The sequence below is a fragment of the Megalobrama amblycephala genome, linkage group LG12, assembly GCF_018812025.1.
Source record: "Megalobrama amblycephala isolate DHTTF-2021 linkage group LG12, ASM1881202v1, whole genome shotgun sequence".
In the NCBI taxonomy this organism is placed as follows: domain Eukaryota; kingdom Metazoa; phylum Chordata; class Actinopteri; order Cypriniformes; family Xenocyprididae; genus Megalobrama; species Megalobrama amblycephala.
Window position 1 is genome coordinate 12,643,972 of NC_063055.1, and position 20,430 is coordinate 12,664,401.

The following is a 20,430-nucleotide window of genomic DNA, read 5'->3' on the forward strand; positions in this document are numbered from 1 at the left end:
TACTGTGTTTCTTGGCAAAAAGTGTCTTACAAAAACTAAATCAATATATTGTTTTATATGAAGGAGTAGGCAGCATAATTTTTACATAATTTTGAAGCAAAAACTCTAGTTTACAACCTCAAATACCCTAAAGTATTGTAAACACAGAATTACTATACTTTTTTTGGCCTTATTTCAGTGACTTAAGTTTTTTGTTTTTTCAATAACCACGCATAAATGTTATTCCTTCAAAAACACAAACATGTACATACATGTTCCTCACATATTATTGTAGCCTAGTTTGTGCTGAATACAGTGTAATGACACTTTTTCCATTAATATGTTTATGAACAACTGAAAAAAGCACAAATGTCAGGGCATGTCAAAACTTCTCCAGGCCCCAAATCAGCCTCAGACTCCAGAGGGTTAAACTGAATTGTATTTGTTTTGCGTCAAGTATATTCTGACACATTTCATAACTAGAGGCATCCAGAATTCACACACTTGCATACGTTTCATTTTAGTTTGGCAAACTGAAATTGACAGTGACACTTCAGTTTTGCTCAGCCAAGATGGCAAAAGGAAAAAAGACTGTTTTTATAAACTTGCACCATTTAAGAGAGAAAAAAGACAAAGTGTGTGATTAAGGAGAAAGGTGACTCTCTTAGGATTTGGCTTGGAAAGAATTAATCAGGAAGGTTTAGCAGGGGAAAAGACCGGAATACACAACAGACTCACATCTCCATTCACAAGTCTACACAGCCAGTCTGAGATACAAGACCCCTCCCTGTAATCACAGCAATATTTCAACTCTAATCTAGCATGCTTAGGTCTTACACTAAAACATCCTTCTCCTCTTGCAGGCGCCAGCACTGCTGTCCACTTTATTCTGCAAAAGCACTCTAGATTCAAACGATATCACCACCCTACTCAGTCGTACTTACTGCAAGTTGTCTAAGTGGGTCAAGGGGGTCTCCGCAGGGATCTCATAAGCCACACGGGCTGTCAAGAAGCAGCTAGGTACGGCTGATAAGACCCTCGCAGCGACAGGCAAGAACCCTGCTGCTTCATTACTGAGCCAGACATCCAGGCCAGGATGAACACTGAGCTCCAGTGCCCAAAAATCACACCACAGCAAGTTCTGCATCCACCATTCCACCATGCAATGGCAATTCAGGTGTTTAAACTAGACTTTTAGCCATCAGTAGACTGTTTTTATGATTAACTTCTGTTTTAAACTTCACATGAAACTGTATAAACTTCAGTGAGTGTAATGGGGTGGAAGTGTTCTGATATTGTCACGTTGCTCACTGTATAATTTATTCAAAATGCGAACAACAGATTTGTTTTTCCTGCTGCTAAGTGGGCCAACGTGAAGTCGTCATTTAGGCACATTCAATTTGGTCTTGATTCAGTGATGTACAAAATAGCAATAAATTCATTCAGGAACACAGTACTCAGCTTTTTTTCGAAGCATAACCTACTTAAAGAATATGGCATGCAGTTGCCCTACATAAAATATTTTTTAATTGGTAGTCGAAAAAAAATGTACACAAAATTGCTGAAATAACATGGTAAAAAAAATGATCATAATTTTAACTATAATTTTTAAAAGACTATACAAATGCTATGGTAAAAACCTGTGAATTATTATCCTTTATGATGAAAAACTGTAATACTTCTAATTAGGGGTATAGCAATATATTGTGTCTCTCAATATAATCGCAATATAAAAATGCAACAATATCGTATCGTGGATAGTGACAATATGTATTGTGTATAGTTCACCCAAAATGAAAATCAGTGTGTGAGAAAAAAATTCAAGTTTACAGAGTTTTAGTGTCAGTACTACATATATATATAATACTATATATAATGTAGAATGTAATGTATAATAATACAATGGGGGAATATTTGTGGGTCCTGATTTTGCCAAATGTCTTATGTTACCAGTGAAATGTGGCCTACGTTATTTTAAATATATCAAGTCAGTGACAGAATGCAAGCATACTCGTCTAAAATAATTCTGTATTTTCAGCTTCAGAATCATGAATATTTTTATTCTGGTGTCACCATTGGCCTGTGCATTGGGTTACCAGCAGCAGCAGTCAGTCAGGATATTTATTAATATTTCTCAGAATGTGTTCATCAGAAAGAAGTCATATACACCTAGGATGGATTGAGGGTGAGTAAAGCTTGGGCTAATTTTCATTTGAAAGTGAAATAATCCTTTAACCGTTTAGCATATGTCTTGGAGTATCGCAATAATATTTTATCATGAGTTCAGTATCGTTATGTGTATCGAATCGTGACATGAGGATATCGTTACACCCCTACTTCTAATGGATATTTCATTTAATTTTACAGTAAATTGCTGTTAAATGTACAGCTTCTTGGAAGTGAAAAAAATGTAATACTTTATTAATAATTAAATTTAGCTTACAGTAACAAATTTAATAATCTACAGTAAAATAACATAAATTGACATTCCCAGATTTCCCAATGTGAAACTTCACATTTGATGGTTTTTCATTTAAATAGTTTCTTCTTTTTGTTGTTAATGTTTATTACTGCATTATTTTAGTGTCACCATAACAGTGTTTAATATTTGTGTCTATGACACCATGCACCTTATATATATATATATATATATATATATATATATATATATATATATATATATATATATATATATATATATATATATATATATATATATATATATATATATATATATATATATAAATAAATAAAAGGTGCATTTTATATATATAGTGCTCTTATATTATATATAATATAATATAATTAATATAAAATAATATAATATAATATATTAATTTATTATACTACAATATTTACTACATTTAAAAAAAAATGAATTCACTAAAAAAAAAATAATCATTTATCATTCATGAACAAAGCTGATTAAAACATCTTTGGAACTGAAACTCATGCTGATAATATCTAATAAATGACTAAATATCATGCGATTAATCTGCCTGGATGATATATCTGTCTAACTAACTACATTGGACATCTTTTATCAAAGCAAATTCTATTAATTGAAATTAATAATCACGATTATAATCTCAGCAGAAATAATCCACAATTATAATGTGTCATAATCATGCTGCCCTACTGGGTACAAACGCAGAGGGGCCTGTCTAATCAAAACCTCGGATCATTAACACATATCCTCTAATTAACCTGTTAAAGTGTGAGACCGGCCTGCAAATGTGGTTCACAGGGACTCCAGAGACCAGTGTGTATGTGCACACACACAACTACAGGGAGGTAGGCGTTTGAGCTTTGTGCTTTGCAAGTGGCACTTTGTTCTTGTGGTACAAAGGTAGAAAGCAAAATAGGAAAAGCAAGAGAAACACAGAAGCTCATTTGATGCAAAAAAAAAAAAAAAAAAAAAACTCATATTATCTCTCCAACATGAAACAAGTAGCACAGAAAGAAAGAATGAGTCTAAAGAGAGGGAGAGATCAAGAATGAAAGAACATAAAAGCTCAGATGTTGACTTTGGGTAAAAACATAAAAGACAAGTGACATACTGAGTGAAACTCCTCCAGGTTCGGGTCTGAACTCTCCTCAGCTTCACACGGCTCCACCAGCGGTGAACTCTCACAGAGGGGTGAGAAAGAGAGAGAGGCTAAAGAGAAATACAGAGCTGAGTTATTATTTTAATGAATGGCTCCAAGCAGCAGATGCCTGCAGAGATGCTGAGGCCGTGCTCAGCCGTTCCCTTTTTCAGAGGCTGCCGGTTTCAATCTGACAGGCAAATGGGGCAGTGCCACAACACCCGCAGCTGCTGCTGATGCAGAACACTCATCTCCAAAGAGAGTCAAACATACACTTTCCCCTTCCCTCATCTCTTGCTCCATCTCAAAGATAAGCAGTAACGTAAACAGGCAGGTGAAAGTAAACAATGATTTTCAGTTTCTTTCGACATAAATGACAAGACGTAATAAATGCCACATTTGCATCTCCAGTGTTTACTAATAGTGTCATTATAATGAATCATTCATAAAGACACAGGAGTTATGATTTGAATCAGTTTGCTGAGTCCTTCACTGACTAAGTTAATGGAACAATTTGGACCTGGTTATTTTAAATTAATATTAATATTGAAGGTTTCTTATGTATAGCAACAGGTAACTGAGAATTTCCTTGAAAAGTTTGGGGTCAGAAATTTGTTTTATTTAGCAAGGTTCAATTGAATTAGGTCAAATTCAAAGGACAATGTCAAGACATTTATTTAGTGTTCAAAAGGTTTCAAATAAATGCTGTTCTTTTGAACTTTCTATTCATCAAAATATTCTGAAAACCTGCAGGATCACATGAATCCTGATTATATGAAAGATCTTGTGACACTTAAGAATGGAGTAATGATGCAGAAAATTCAGATTTTCCATCACAGTAATAAATTATATTTACAGTTATTTTAAACTGTAATAATATTTTGTATGCATGTGTGCATGTGAGGTTTTAGCTCAAAATACCCCACAGATAATTTTTATAGCATGTTAAATTTGTCACTTTTTGAGGGTGAGCAAATACGCTCAGTTTTTGTGTGTGTCCCTTTAAATGCAAATGAGCTGCTGCTCTCAAGAAGAGGGCAGAGTTTCAAGAGCTCATGTTAGCAGCACCGATTACCTCACACAGACTGAATGAAAACGTCTGAAACTGTTCAGCCTTTTATGTTCAAACCGGAGTCGGACAATGATGGAGATTCAAAAAGAATTCATAACATGTAGAATGCAACAGGACGCTTCTGAATGGTTAGTTTATGAATTTATGTAGCCAATGTGAAGTTAACTATCTTAAAGGTACAATTTGTAAGACATATCCAAAAACCACTAGGCTAGTGTTATATATTTTGTCCAGCTGATTACTAACAATATCTCTAATGTTTTCAACTACTTGTAAATCATGAGAAAATTCCCATTCTAAACAGTGACACGGGGCAGTGCAGTCGCCTGTCAATGACGTCAGTTACCCTTTGTTACCGCCTTTACTGACGTAGAAACCACATGACAACAGTGTCGTGGACAAATGCGGAAGTAGTGTCTAGCGTCCAGCAAACCACTAGCTTGCTTCAAGCAGTTCCTTATTTACTTCTTGCACGTTTTATGGTGGATTGTGTTCCTTATTTATGGAACATAATTACTGTTTACCATCTGCCGCTGGTTCTGTCGACAAGGACAGCTCCCGTAAACGTAAGCGTACGGGCCAACCAAACGACCCAAGAAGAGTTTGGGACAAGAGGAGAGAAAGAGCGAGGATCAATATCGGTGTTGCATTTTCTAGATGGAGAGAGCTTCGCGACAAACTTCACCTAGAAAGAGATGCCGATCTCGCTTGTGTTTTACTCGACAGGTGAGTTGTTTTGATTCGTATCTTTACAGAAAACGTATGCCATTATAATGATCAACACGATTAGTATTATGGGGCATACAAACTTGTGTGGATATCAAAGACAACGTGGTGAATGAGTGCTCCCACAACACTCGGTCCTGCTCTGCTTCATACTACAGTAACGTTAATAATTGCATCCATTAACATGTTTTCATCCCAAGTCCTATTGCACTGTCTGTTGAGGTGGAGACCACATGTCCCAAGATTCCACACTCAAACTTGCCGTCATCAAGCTACGCCTTTGTTTTGAATAGGCCTCTAGCGACCTCTAGCGGACAAAATTATTACATACTGCACCTTTAAGGGGCTCGCACACCGGACGCGAAGCTCAGCGCCACGACACGTCTTTAAAATTCAAACGCATTGTTTTCTATAAGTGTACGCACACTGGCGGCGACATTCGGCGCCTGTCCGTGGTGCCCAGAAAACAATGCTTACGAATTTTAAGACGTGTCGCAGCACTGCGCGGCGCTGAGCTTCGCGTCTGATGTGTGAGCCCCTTTAAAGTTATTGATTGCATATTCTGTCATGATAATCTATAAATCGCTCATGTGGGAACTGTTGTAAGATGCCTACAGAGTCAAAACAGGTATAGTTTAGTTTAATTATGGTTATAATTTGTCATGTTGTCATCTTGCTTTTATGACATGCTATTGCATTTGTGTTATGTACTGTATTGCAATAACATGGCCTCACTCCTTTGTTGGTGTTCCCGGGGGAAGGGTTTATGTAAATTTTAGGGTTAGTGACGTCACCAACCCAGAATGAAGCTCATTGTAGTCTTTCATTGTAGCCGTGTGTTGTAGTCCTTAAACAGAGAATTCTTTAAAAGAACATATCTCCTTTTGTATTGAACTTTGCAGACGTTGTTTTTGCTCTAACAGCAACATCACACACTAACTAAAGTTAAAAAAGTGAAAATCGCAATAAACCACCCCTTTACCATTAAAAACCTTTGAACAGTAGTGTATACCCAGTTAACTGAATCAAACTGAAACTGAAAGCTTGTGAATCAGAATCAAATCGAATCTAATAGATGCCACACCAGCAGCCACTCTCTCAAGCCACTCAGCCAATCTCTCACTTTCATCACAATTTTAGGCTCAATTAATTTTCACAGTTGGGAATTCTGATGTTTTTCATTGACGCCACATGGTAATTACTCTTTCATCTCCTGTATGTGTGCTTTTTGAGTTCAGTAGCGGGGGTTTATTATGCTTGTGTGTCGCATGTTTGACGTCCGCTGACAAATCTGACTTTCAAACATTTGTTAGGTTTAGCTTACAGACTGTTTATAGAGCTAAACATCTCAGCGTAGAGAATGTTTACCTTCAGTGAAACTGTGTGAAATGCTAAGAGGGGACATGAGAGAAAGACCGAGAGTGCGGTTGTGAAAATGAACAACTGATCCAGCTGTCCGGAGAGTCTTATCTTATAAAAGAGTGGAGAAATCTGACCCAAGGAGCCCCAAGCTGTTCCTCCATAACTAGCATGAACACCAGGCGGTTCCTCTGCTGCGCTGCTTTAAAGGAACTTTGTTGTCGCCACTTATGGTATCAACGACAATCATGAGATACAAGGCAGGTGAAATCACTTGCTTGAGAGCATGTGTTCATGAGGGCCTTAAAAAGCCCAAGTGCCATCTTTAACATTTGGCAGAGCCAGTGCTCTCCCGTGTCGGAGAGACTGTGCAGTCCAGCCTGCGGCTATGCAATTAAACTCCCTCATACTGAGATTCATCAATAAACCTAGTATTAAAAAAATGCTCAAGACTGTTTACCACAACATAGTTCTAGCATGATCTAGAGAGGTTTAAATATCCCAGCCAATTTGCTCGGCATTTCCAGACCAGCCGTTGCGGCTCCCTCAGCGCAGAGAGGAGCCACATTTCGACCACCACTAATGTGGCGACCCGATGCCACGAAGTGTTGTGCTTCATGTAACCCCTTGCAGATCCCGAGGTCATGACAGACAGGGGCAGGAGGACAGATCGGAGAGTTCTCAGGGACGATGGTCTCTGCCTGATCGCTTCTAGAGTTTACACTGACGGTATCAAGTTTCCTTGACGACAGCGGCGGCGACTGTGCTGGGTAGGCTAAGAGAGAGGGTGAAATAAAGCAGGAGTGACATGCTATGCTATTTATACTGAGCAAGTAGATAATTGTTTAAAGGTTAGGCTGCGAGCAAAGCATAAACAAGCATTCTGTGAGTGTGTGTGTGTGTGTGTGTGTGTGTGTGTGAGATGTCCCTGCGGCACAAAGAGGAAGAGTGTGTCACATGATTGCCAGGCTGCTTGCCCGGGATACAAGGCTCTCTTATGCCAAAGGTCTGTGTGTGCTGAGAAGGGGACGGAGAGAATAATTCTGCTCTTTAAGATAACAGACCAAAAATATGAGCAACAAGTATTTAGATCACTCAAAAGTTTTTTAAAGGAAAAGTTCAGCCAAAAATGACAATTCTCTGTCATCATTTACTCAACTTTTATGTCACTCCAAAAGTGTATGATGTTGTATTTATTGTGTCAGGCTATAAAAATGACAATCAACAACACCATAAAAGAAATCCATATAACTTGAAACTGTTATTCACTTAAAATCTTGCCCTCCAGTGCGCTGTTAATGACGGAGTCAGTGTGGTGAACTCAAGAATCGAATCTTAAATTGAAAACCAGTTGTTTTGAAGACATGATTTTCACAAATTGGACTAACTGGGTTCTCAAATTACTGAATGATTCAGTTAATAAATAGAATTAAATTTAAGTTACTTGATGATAATCTAGTGAAAACCAGATCATTGAGTTCATTGAGTTCAAGTTTTACGTTTTGAAGAAATATATAAATATTACACTTACTCGAAAAGCAAAAACTGCATGAGATATTAAGACTTGCTGTCAGAAAATACAGTACATTCTTCTTCAATGGAAAATCATCTTTTTCTTGTTTTAAGATATTTTCTCTGTGTCTGTCCATACTTTGGAAGTCCAACAAAGCTGTTTGGTTACCAACACTCTCCAAAAAAATATTTTGTGTTCAGCAGAAGAAAATTAGTTACACAAGTTTGGAATGACATGAAAAATGAATAAATGACAAAGTTTTATTTTTGGGGAGAACTATCCCTTTAAGAATGTTTAGAATTTTTACTGGAAAAAAAAAAAAAAAAAAAAAAAAGATGAAAAAGTTTGTTTTGCAGTGTGACATTGTGCTCTGTAAGGGAAAATTGACAAAACCAAAGAAATATTTCCAGGATTTAGCATGCTGTGGCGGGAGTTGGCTATGCTAACGGCTGAGCTAAGCTTCACAGCTCAACTCAGAAAATCTGTCACTCTTTCTCTCTCTCTTTCTCTTTTTCTCTTCTGTCTAACACAGAAATGCCAGCCGGCTCTGATGCTGACCACAAAAACAAGTTATTAAAAGGCTTGAAAGGGGGTATGAATATTCACATGGGGGATTTGAGAGGAGAGGAAACGCAGAAGCCTGACAGCGGGGTGAGCAGTCAGGCTCCTGTCTCACTAAACGATTCCAACACAAATCCATTCAGGTCCTTATGAGCACACCAGGGTGAAAAACATTTACATACAAATACAAATATGCCAAAACACACACACACACACACACACACACACACACACACACACACACACACACACACACGTGCGCACATACAGAGGGCTACAGCATCTGATTAGCATTATTCCTCTTCACTAGAGCAAAATCCATCACTGTGAATATGCTGCAATTGATTCGAAATACATTAGCAAATTGTCATCTGAAACCAAGAATTGTAATCCCTAATCAAACAGATAAGAGCTCTCTCTTTCCATTTTCCCTCTCTTCTGTTTGCGTGCGCAAGCCCAAAATTGCTGTGTTTTCCCCACACAGAGAAGTGCTCTTAATAAGAGAGGATGCTCAACATCAAAGATTTTCGGCTTTTTTGTCAGGGCGTTTCAGCTGAACGCCAGATTGATTCGTATGGTGTCTGTTTGTGTGTGCGCGCGTGTGTGTGTCTGACATCATCCCAAGGGAGCACCAGACTGTGTTACAGCAACTGCCCGCTGACACTAGACCTGTTGCCTCCAGATGGCCTCCACCGCACACACTCTCTCTCTCTCTCTCTCTCTCTCTCTCTCTCTCTCTCTCTCTCTCTCTCTCTCTCTCTCTCTCTCTCTCTCTCTCTCTCTCTCTCTCTCTCTCTCTCTCTCTCTCTCTCTCTCAAACCGTTCTCCTCAGCACAAGAGTGTTATCTTTTCATCTCTAGTTCAATATTAAGAGGTTTCTTTCACCCTCCATAAGCTCCAATCACCGCAAATCTATCTGGTACATTATTGTGTGTAGTTAAAATCATGAATATCTCTACAGTGTACTGTATCACAGTAGTTGTGCCAATAAAGCTTTATTGAACGTGTAGAGACAGTCAGGCAGAGAGAGAAAGGAATGAATCTACAAAAGACTTTGCTTTACAGGTCGATACCATAATGGAAAAATAAATAAATCAAATAAAAGCCATTACTGTAATGAGAAAAAATTATATAATTATCTGAAGGGTAGTTTACCCAAAAAATTACTCATGTCACCTCATGTCTCCTGAAATTCATTTGGCTTCCAAAAAGTCAGTCATACGGGTCAGTATTACAATAATGACAATTTAATGAGAAAAATCATTGTGAGTAATGAGTATTTGGTGGGATATTGTGCTTAAATGTCATGAAAATTGACTGTCACAAAATGTCACAAAGTGTGATGGTATAAAATCATGCCTCATTTTCCTTAGAATTTCTTATTTTCTTACTGTTATTTTGGGGTAAAATATGAATGGGACATGTTTTACCCAAAAAGAAAGCGAGAGGAAGAGAGAGGTAGTCACAGATGTACTCCACAGCATGGGTTCTGTTTGGCTCTGTGAGCTGATTTGTGCAGGAACTCAGAGGTTTCTATACATTAATTGGTTCCTCTGAGTTCTTGATTTAAATCTTTTTAAGCTGCCAGCATCCCGCCCGTCCGTTAAACACCCACAATCCCTCTCCAGTGCCCCATCTCTTGCTCATTTTTCTTATCCGCTTTCAGGATTACCTCACTGCCTGGCATCTCTCCTTCTGCCCTCTGTCCTTTGCCCTCTCCCTCTTTCTTTCTTTCCCATCTTGAGCCCCACATTCATTTCAGGGATACTTTGTTCAGTCCCTCTCCCTCGCTCATGCATGATTGCATCCTGCGGGTCACAGAATGCAGTACGCCGTTAATTACCTTGAGGCTGAGAACGAGCCGCTCGGACAGAGACAGAAAGGAGAGAATTAGAGGAAAAGGAAAGTCCATAAACATGGAGATGGTTAAACATTTAACAGTGGCGCTGCACTGTGCAAACAACCCTTTCCAGTAGAGAGGAAAGACGGAATTGTGTTCTGGGTAAAAGCACCTCTGTGGGGACAAAGAGACACTGTAAAACGAACATCCTCAGGTGTTTCTAACCACCAAAAAGCAGGAATGTGTCCTCGGAGGCTCAGTGAGTCATCTATGGCTTCATCCTCCTCATCAACAACACACACGCTTCCTGTCTACCTGAGAGACTGTGTTCTCACACCAGCTGCAGAGCAGCACCAGCCAAAAACAGCAAGCAACAATGTGAGGATGTGTGTGTTAGGGTGTGTGTTATGTGTGTATGTGAGAGCGAGAGTGATAGACAGACGCAGCCTGAGGTGAGATGAAGAGAAAAAAAAAAAAACAGATGTAGTGTGTGTAAATCTGTTTAAAATGACACCTGGTATTAAGATACGTTTCAGGTGAGGGGTGCAGTGATAAATACAGGTGTAAACAGAGTCCAACAGATAATCATTTAAATCATATTTACAGAGTAGTCAAAACTCGAGGTCATATCGGCAATACCGAAGGACCTGTCAATCAAACCTTCAATTCCTTCAGGTAAACATATGTTGGGGGGGGTTCAGGTCTGGGATGAGGTAGCAACCAGGGCCCTTAGAATCATCCCAATCCTTCCCCCCAGTTACGGCGTCCCTGATCATATGGTTTCACAGAACTTCAAGTTTGCCTGACATCAAAATGCAGCAACACATTCAGAAATTCAGACTAATATATTTTGTATATTTTAAAGCAATAGTTTTTATCAGCATGCAGCAACAGACATGACAAAAGTCACAAAATGAGAGGCCCTCCCTTGAAATCCGATCACAAGGAGACACATTTGAGATGCAAATAAAAACCAGGTGTAAACAGCGATGTCTCATTTGACCACTTGTTATCAGATCACTTGAGATGGATGTTAAAGGGTTAGTTCACCCAAAAATGAAAATTCTGTCATTAATTACTCAACTCCATGTGGTTCCAAACCCATAAGACTTTCGTTCATCTTCAGAACACAAATTAAGATATTTTTAATGAAATCTGAGAGATTTCTGTCCCTCTATTGACAGCCTACGCAACTACCACTTTCAAACCCCAGAAAGGTAGACTCCAGTGGTTTAACCTGCGTTCATGCATTAACGTCTGCTTTCGCGTCAACACAAACATGCGTTGTGCTGCTCTCGTTCACAAGATTAATATTTTGTAAATAAAGTGGTAAAAACATGTTTTTTGCACAAAACAAAGCACTTGCGTCACTTCATAAAATTGAGGTTAAACCACTTAAGTCACATGGAGTACTTTAATGATGTCTTTACCAACTTTCTAGTGCTTGAAAGTGGTAGTTGCGTAGTCAATAGAGGCATTTTTGGGTAAACTAAGTGTGTTGAGCACGTTTGACCGCCAAAGCCCAGTTTGTTTGACTAGTATGAACGCTACCATGCCCGGGCGCGGTTCGTTTAGCCATCCCTAGCCTGCTTGGAAGAGGTGGGCCAGAGCACAGTTCAGTTGGGCTCGAGCGTGGTACACATGCAGCATGAACGCTAACCGTGCTGAAACGCGGAACAGCTACTACTTTTATGTGTGCTAATGTCATCATTATGACGGCAAACATCTTTATCACTAATTGGATAGTATACTTTTCAATTAATGTAATTAATTCAAGTGTATTTGGGTTTATAATGGGTCTGATTCTCACCTTATTGATGAACATGAATTGTAGTTGGCGAGTAAAGCTGCAAATTTCTCCATTAACGTCAGCCTTCATAATAATCTTCTGATATGTGCAGCACAGTCAAGTGATAATTGCTGCGCGGCATAAATGCTAAATCTATTAGGCAGTATCTTAGCAAAAGTGTGTTTCTTCCCATTTTCTTCCATACAAAAAGTTGCAATGTATATGACGTAAGCGTGCTCCGGCCTGGAACGTTAAGTGCTATGTGAGTGCAGGCCAGCAGGGGAAGTGAGGACAATCGCGCTCGGGCTCGGTTCAAGGCGACCGTGCCTAGTGTGAGTACACCCTAACTCTTTAATATCAGGTGTGAACAGGTCCTATGGGAGTATGTAGGTGACAGTACCATCCTGTCCTTCTACTCTGACTGGCAGTGTTTTTCCCAGGTCCTCATTGTTAGCATCTCCCCTCGTTAACAAATCTTCCTGTTGCCAACGCGTGAGAAAGATGTGACTGGGCCTTAGAGAACGAGCAAAGGCGCAGTGAAACACTTTCACACACATAGTTTTGTCTATTTCTCTCTCACACATCCTCTGTCTGTCTCTTACAGTCTCTCTCTCTCTCTCTCTCTCTCTCTCACACACACACTTGCTCTGTTTATTCACGCCCATGCAGGCTAACAATCTCCTGTCGCCCACCATCTTTTCTCATCACCTCATTCTCTCAGCCGAAGGCCTGGAATCGCATTCAGCATCTCCTTTCACAGCCCTCTGTGTGTTCTGAAGGAGTCATACACAGCCCCCCGCACACAAAACTCTTTCTTTCTCTGATATCCTGCCTGCTGTTTACGCATTGAGGTGGTATTTATGTAGCTTATGCAATGACTGTAAAGACTTTATCAGCTTGGATGAAAGGGAAGGGTGGAACAAAAAGGTAAGGGGAAGGAAATGAGAAAGCAAAAGAAACAAAATTACAAGAGAAGGACATGGAAATGATAGGAAAATGAAAAGTAGAACTAATGGAAAGGAAGTAAAAATAAAAAAGCAAAAGAAGAGTAAAGAGGGAAAAGGAGAAAGGAAAAGGAGAAAGGAAAAGGAAGTAGAAGCAGCAAAAGGAGGAAAAGAAAGAAAATGAAGTAAAAGCAAACAACAGAAAGCAAAAGAAAAGGAAAGGAGAAAAGGAAAGGAAATGAGGTACAAGTAAAAGGAAAGATGGAAAGAAAAAGAAACAAAGGGGAAAAGGAGATGAGACAAAGACAGAAAAGGGAAGTAGAAGTAAAAGAAAGTGGGAAAAGAACAGGAAAACACAAGAAAGGAAAGGGAAAAAATATTAGGAAAGGAAAAAGACAAATTAAACTTGAAGGATAGGGAAAGGGGAAAGAAAAAACAACAACAAAATGAAAAAGTAAAGGAAAAAGAAAACTGAAGAAAAGGGAGGGAAGGGCATGGAAGGAAATCAAAAAGCAAAGGAAAAGGAGAGTATGAAAAGAATGGAGAGCAGGAAAGAAAAAACAACAGAAAATAAAAAGAAGTTAAAAGCAAAAGAGGAAAAAGGATCATGTTAAGTAACATTGGACCATGGAACGATGCCCACACACTCACCTAATCACGGAATTATTTTTCAGAATTCACTTATTCTGCTTGACGTGAAAGATGTGGCAGATCAGTGGAAAAGAAAAAGATGAAAGATAGAGGCTGGATGTGTGATTAAACTGCAGGGAGAAGGGGTCTTCGCTGAGAGGGAATGGAAGAGAAGCTCGATTACATTTTAATAGGAGGAGCCGTGACCTCCAGCACCACCTTATGGCAGGTCAGGAGAGGGGTTAACCCTCCAGGGGCAGGAGGATCATGGGAAATGAGGTTTTTGAGGTCACTGGTTAATGCGTTTACTGCTCCCTCACTGCAACTCCTATACTAACCTTCAACAGACATAAACGCATGATGGGAAAACAGGGAAATGCGAGACCAGGCCGGTGAAAGACCGGGTGGGCATCTCAACTTGCGGGCCCAGCGTGCCTCTCACCTTCTCTTTCGGCAAACTCAACATGCTAAGTGAGAACATTGTTCCGGTCAATTTGTTCCTTTCAGAGTCCCAGTGGGCAGTGTCCTTTAGCCTGACAGCACACTGAGAGAAAGCACTCTGTCTGGAAGGGTCTGACATCAAGACAAGAGTGAGGGAGAGACAGAGAGACATAGGGAGAGAAAGAAAGAGTGAGTGCTGTGCCAAAAAGGGAGGGACGGTTTGAGATATGGAGAAATCGAGGGCTAACAAAAGGAGAAAAAAAAGAAAAGGGAAGGAAACCGGATGACATTAAAAGACCAATAAAGAGGACAGAAATGACAGGGAGGGAGTTAAGGGGCCCCGTGTTGGGGAGTGCCAGTGAACGGCGCCCCTCCGGCCATGGACCGCCTCGAAAAGGGTCCATGCGGAGGGGTGGGGGGGGGTGTTAAGCAGCCGCAGGTGACACAAAACCCCAAGGGCAACTGTAAGCGTGAATGTGTGTATGTCCGCGCGTGTGCCCCCTGTGCCCGCAGCACCTGTTCCCTCGGCACACTGGCCTCGACACTTGCACTGAGGGGTGAAGTGCGGCTGTTGGGGGGAAAAGGGCACACTTGAACAGGGCACCTATTCAAGAAAACTTGGAACAATCTCCATTTCCCTCCTCTTCTAAACCCTCCAATCACATTTCAGAATATCCTCCGAATTACATCCCAGTAAAATCAGCAGGAGGTTTGCTCAGGCTCGGTGCATGTCGGGAAAGTTGCGCATCTCGACCTAAGTAAGGCTGTAATAAAACAGCTCTGTGTTTGCTGGGGATTAGAACGGCTCCGCCGAACAGTCTGTTAAGATGTGAAGTGCATTAAAGACGTACAAAAAAACAACTGCAGCAGCAGAATTGACATTGTTGAGAATGAGAACAGAAACATAACTGGGTCAATGACGTGAATAACTTTTTGTCCTATCAAGTTATTAAAAAATACATTAGAAATGCAATTCACACATACAGCGACCTCTTTAATGATGAAAATGTTTTTAATTTCTGAATGAAAAACTCATTTTGATGAATTTATGATCAGTTTTTGGGGAGCATAAATCCAAAAATGTCAGTGTGAAATCATAATGAATAAAAAAATATTAAAAATATTCCATTAATATTTCTTAGGTAAAAAAACAAGTCGTGTGGTCCAACCAACTTGCAGAAAGGAAAAAACTCGAGAAGTCTTATTTATTATCACTGTAAAAAATTTTAAAAATTTAAAAAACATTATCCTGAAATAATATTTAACATTAAAGGTGCTAAAGAGGATGTTTTGTTTTATACATTTTTGCAATATTACTTGAAACTGTCTTTACTAACTGATAAAAGACTATTTATTAGGTGCATTGAAAGGAATAATATTAATATACATCATCTGTGCACGAGGTAGGGCCTTAAAAACATCAGCCACTGCCGTGACATTCCTTGTGAGAGACGTGCGCGGATTGGCCCTCTGGCTTGTCAATCACTGGCATGACATTCCTTGTGAGAGACGAGCGCGGCTGCGCGCTCCAGTAACTTTCCACACTCTACAGGCGCCGCATGCAATGTTTTTGTCCGGAGACAGGAGTAACAACTGCAGATTATGAGTTAGCTGCGGTGAGTCCGACATAATGAATCCACTAACACGATACAGCGAATGCCGGTGGTAAACACTCGTGTTCCAATACTCGTACACGAATTTTGGGAGGCGTTCCCTCGAAAGGAAGGGGGGTTGTTCTTACGCATGCGCTCATTTCAAAAACCCAGTAACAGTCTTTGGTTTCTCAGTCGACGAAAAGATCCTCTTTATCACCTTTAATGATGTGTACACTAACATATATACTGTGAGGAAAACATTCACATTTTTTCAATTTGATGGTTACACCACTTGATATTTTTAGCGACATTAAATTGAAACTTTTCTTGAAAATAGTATAAAAGTGTTGTTTTGAAAACAATGAATGAAAAAGAGCATATTTGTAAGAACGTGGCATGCATTTAAACCAGATTTTTAAGAGATCATGGACACTCTTATACATCATTGACCTAACTACAGAGTAAGTGACAGCTTCATTTCCTGCTCATAAAAACAAACTGTGCCGTGCAACAAATAGAGTTTTAAAAAAAAAAACACACGAACACTGAAACCGAACTATCCTGAGTCGTACACTTCCTGTGCACTTCACACATTGTGTGCTGTGGTGTTAATGATAATTCAGTGTGTAATGAGTGGTTTTGTATGTGCGCTCGAAGAGGTCAGTGGCACGCTCATACAAATGCCACCCTCAGTCATGAATCATGGGCCTCTGGGACTGTCGAAATGAAAAAATGTGAACGCTTAAGCTGGACTGAATCCAAACAAAGAAGATGAATGATAATAACCCAATTCACAATGCAAAAACTGAACAGTCCTAATGACTGTTATTGAGCCTGAGACCTTTAGTCATGTAGACAGTGAGAAAATTGAGATTTTGCGTCAAAGAACAATTCTTGTTCAGAAAGCCTGAGTTGTTGGTGGAGAAAGCAGGCTGCTATCCTATCCACATCCTACCTTTCTTTCACTAAAGGACATCGTCTCCACTGGCAAATCCTCTTTTCACCTCCTTTCTCATCTGCTCTCTCTCTCCCGGGTTCTTTTAAAATGTTCTCACCCTTAGGGACTTCACTCAATTCTTTCTCTTTTTCCAGTCCACAAACCTTGAAGGATAACAAAAGACATCGCAATGGCTATTTGAATTTGAAACAGGGGAACTACGACAAAAACCATGTCTCACAGCGAGGCGGCAGAGGGACTGTGCCGAAGAGCCAGCCATTCATGAAAGTTCACCCTCATGTTGAGAAAGCAGAATGAAAAATACTATTCCGAAACAATGCAACCTATTTAGCGTGGTGGAATATAAATAGCTGCTGAATGGGTGTACGTTCAAACACCTGGAGAAACCAACACATGTGAACACCCACCAACCATACACATATCCTCTCTACTCATAAAGCACCTTCAATGGTTTTTTGCATGTTCGAGGTATCTATCAAGAAATGTATTGGGCTGAATGAGCTATGTTGAAGACTAAAAGAGCTCTTGATGTGTCATTATAGGTTCTTCAGATCAGTGTACTGTCTGGGTTCTAAAAGCACTGGAACATATAGCTTTCCTAAAGAACTACAGAATAAAAAGCTCTTTGTGGAACTTAAATTGGTCCTGCTATGAAATCCGACTATAAAAACCTTTTGGTTGTAATTGGAACCTTCATTTTTAAGAGTGAGGCTCTAAATGTCAGTTCACGAGAAACAGCGTGAATGAAAAAAGAACAATGACACCTAGATTTACGTGCTTTCCATTTAACAGCTACTGTTCACAGTTTTTTTTTTAACAATTGGTTTTGGTCAAAAGTGCATTTCTCAATACCTACAGTTCACTTTTTAAAAGTCTTCAGACAGTCAGAACAGAAGTGCATATAGATTAACTATAGATCATTTTGCTATTGCATTCAATGACCACATCCTTCAAAACTGGTTACTTTTTCTTACTCACAGACAACTATTTGCAAAACTACGTATCTACACATTCTCAAAACTGTTAAATCACGTATGTTCAAATCAGTAAAACAATCCACAAATACAGAAATTCCATACTGAGGAACTTTTAATATCTAAAATAAGATAAGAAAAACAACTACCAGTTATTGCCCCCTCTAGCTGACAACATTTTTGCTATGTCAATGTCATTATAATCGATTCAAAAGAGCCCATCTTTGAAATGTCATGCCTGACTGAGATGGATCAGGCATGCCAAGAGATTTTTCTATGTATCAGCAGAAGAATGTTGAAAGCATTGTTATATTTCCATATTGGTGTCAATCTATTTGATTAAATGTGGATATGTTGCAAAGTTATGTGCAGACACATGTTTGCGTTTTACAGTATTGGAGTTACATTTTATCGTGTAATTACCATATGCAAAATGTAAGGCATGCTGAAGCATAAAATTTGTGATTTTCTCTTACTACAGTACACATAACACAAATAAAGAGCTGTCTTTACTAAGGACTCCTGGTTTCCTAAAAACATCCTTCTCAAAGTGTTTGGAAGAGTGTAAACGTTAACTAGGTTATGGCAGAATGAGTTCATTTGTTTTGGTGATTTAAGTGCATTTGAGATGAATTGCTGTGTCAAGTTGGTAAAGGTAACTGTAAAGAGTTTGAAGAAAGAAGTCTCAGTTTTGAGAAAGACAGTTAATTGTAAAAGAGTGTACAAACGCAGACGACCTGGCAGCAAAAAAGCTACATAAAATAATAAATCGAGGCATACTAGAGAAATAAAATGAAGACAATGTTGCAAGAGCTGCATTTGATAACTTAGAAATCAAACTAAATGTAATAATGAAGAAAAGGCTGCAAGTAAAGTAATATTGCTGTCAATACGTAAATATATTCAAGACAAATGAATCTCAACTACTGTAAAATGTGAACAATTATTAATTATTTAATTCTGTTGTTCACCATCCGTACAGCTAGCATTCAACACAACCCGAATTTCATGGGCAAAATCAAGTCATGACGAACAACTCTAAATCATGTCTAAATTAAAAATACATATATATTAATGTATTTTTTTTTTTAATTACATAAGCGGAATTCCTCATTTAAGAACAATTATAACACGCGTCAACAATTAATAATATTATAAGACTAATATACTTTAGAGTAAAAACACCACAATTCAGGGGTGCGTGCAGAACCAAACCCATCATCGCAACACTGAGATGGAGAGGAAAAACCCGTGACAACTAGTACTACAATCCAGAAGAGAAGCTTATCATTAGATAAACCAGCATACTTACCGATAACAGCAGCGGGAAACGGTGAGCCCGGTTCTCTGTGAATGACTCGCCTCCTCGGGACTATAATCCAGAATGACTGAGAGGAGAAGAGAGGAGAGGAGAGGAGGGGTCCGTGTGAAATCTACTCCTCTCTATCGCACCTGTCTCTGTGCAGATCTGATCCCTGATCTGACATCCTTAAGACAACTGTGTCCAAACCCCCAACAACTAACCCCCCACCCCAACGTACACAACGACACCTGTCCCCGGGTAAAAAACACCGCGCGACAAAGCTCGTTTATGCTGCTCGTGAACAAATGGCATTCCCGACTTGGTCCTGCAGCCGCTGTATTCCCCTTCGGACAGCCTTCCAGAATCCAAGAAGTCGTTTTGAATAAGCGGGGATAAACTGCCTTATGTCTACCAAATGATGACAAAAAACAGTCCACGCCAGAGCAACCAGCTGTGCCTTATGAAAACGGGTCTGTCTGGGCTGGAAACATTTGCTTTATCAATCACCTACCGCTACAATAGTTTATTCAGTGCTGCGCAGTAGAATGTACACGCTCCTGAGCGCGTGGACAAAAAGGCACGTTCGTTTGTTTGGTGCGCGCGTAGCTGCCTCCGATTTGAGTCCAGCCTTTGGAATCCGTTAAGAGAAACTCTTATTGTCCGGGAGAAATGTAATATTTCCTGCAATCCCCGGCGTGTAGCCCGCGGCGTTTGGTCTGACTGAGAGAGAAAGATCACGCGTTTGCTATCTCAGCGCTGTTGTAAGTCTGTCACCCACAGCTATTGAAACGCAAGTCAATGCCAAAACCTGACGCAGAATAGAGATGCAGACTGGAGCGGAATTAATTTATTGTTAATCATTTGAGGTCGGGAAATTCATCAGCGATACTTAGTTGAGTGGATTGATCCTGTATAGACATGCAAGTGGCAAAGTAAGTGAATTTGAATTGGAGATCAAAAGAGCGAGCTTAAGCATTACAATTAAGTCATCTTTACACTTCAAAGGCAGTTTAAAATAGAAGTTTTAATTCTGAATATAGAAACGTGAAATTATAAATAAAAATACCAATTAATTATAAATGAGAAAACTCTGTCGTGGTTTTAAGGCTTATATTTTAAATCAATTCATATTTTACGCATATTTTCTTTTCTTTTTTGT

General features: G+C 39.4%; 1 protein-coding gene across 2 annotated transcripts in view; it reads right to left on the reverse strand.

Annotated features, from left to right (window-relative positions):
- The window catches only part of sema6bb (sema domain, transmembrane domain (TM), and cytoplasmic domain, (semaphorin) 6Bb), a 213,439-nt gene extending 193,239 nt beyond the window's left edge, over positions 1 to 20,200 (reverse strand). Inside the window, exons 1-2 of one of the 2 annotated variants that reach the window (XM_048208825.1) lie at positions 19,281 to 20,200; positions 3,540 to 3,637 (exon numbers count right to left, since the gene is read on the reverse strand). The gene's annotated coding sequence lies outside the window, so the exon portion shown is untranslated. The remainder of the gene's footprint in view (positions 1 to 3,539; positions 3,638 to 19,280) is intronic. The other variant, XM_048208824.1, reaches the window with a different exon arrangement.
- Positions 20,201 to 20,430: the final 230 nt, after the last annotated feature.